Raw genomic sequence first — 1,183 nt, forward strand, 5'->3', positions numbered from 1 at the left:
TATTTCTGTGTTCGTATGGAATAGTAGTTTATGTCGGGAGCTTCCCGACTTAGTATAATCCGGCATTCCCTTTATTATTTACAACACAAGGAATTTTTTGATGACCCTTAACAAGAATATGGACGTGCTAGTATCGGAACTATTTCTTGCACGTTTATTTATCAAAAATTTCTTCAACGGCTCGGCGCCAGTGAGGGTATGCTGCGAATGCCGCATTATACTAAAACCAGCCGTTTGACATAAGCTACTATTCCATACGAGTGGGGCACGTGCGAAATGCGGATTTTCCCAGTTGCAGTACTGCAGTAACTCGACACCTTCCTCACCAACCGCTCTGTCCTCTATGAGCTTCTTAATGTAACTGCAAATAAAAGATGGAAATTTAAGAAAAAATACTATCACACCACACTCTTGTAGTATATTGGCTATCAAGCACCAGAAAATTTCCATCACGCATTCCACATGCCACCGATTGTCGTGGATCAATTAAAATACTGTCATCACAGCATTTTGGTACTCCAGCAACTAGCGTGTCTATGGCGGAGTTAGGTGGAGCTGTTGTATGACTAAAATCAATTTGGGCTCTTTGAGAACTGGCTTGTTTGTTGCGAGCAATTGGCATCAAATGTATGCAAATTAGATTTCCAAACGAGCAACTGTTGAATACAAGAAAAAATTTATATTATATGGTTCCGCTAAAGTGCACTACTACCGTGTATAAATTGGCCGACCTAATAAATCAAGCAATCTTGTTGTATCGTCATCGCCGCCAGTCACCAAGAAATTTCCACTTGGGTGAATGCAACATCATTCTCCGGCGACGAATGCACTGTATTAGCAGAGAACGTTTATAAATGAGAAGGCGCATTTTCTGTGTGAACTAATTGCTGCCAGAAATTTTGGGGTGCAGTCGGCCAAATATACCACTCGTCGACAAAGTGCACCACTCGATCGACGTGTCGGCAGAGAAGTGTCTGCTGCCACCATACCAAAAATTTTTCCGTGCCACCATACTTCGAGCAAATTTACTATAGTTCAAAGCAAAATGAAAAAATAAGAACGAAAAAGGAAAGAGGAACAGAAATATAATAAGCACTAGGCAGAGGGGATGCTTGCGTAGGCAGGCGCGTGCTTGTGTCGGATCAAAACAAACTCTAAAATAAAAATGGAAGTCAGAACGACA

This window comes from Rhagoletis pomonella, unplaced genomic scaffold (genome assembly GCF_013731165.1).
Source record: "Rhagoletis pomonella isolate Grant_MI unplaced genomic scaffold, Rhpom_1.0 Rhpom_scaffold_00022, whole genome shotgun sequence".
In the NCBI taxonomy this organism is placed as follows: Eukaryota; Metazoa; Arthropoda; class Insecta; order Diptera; family Tephritidae; genus Rhagoletis; species Rhagoletis pomonella.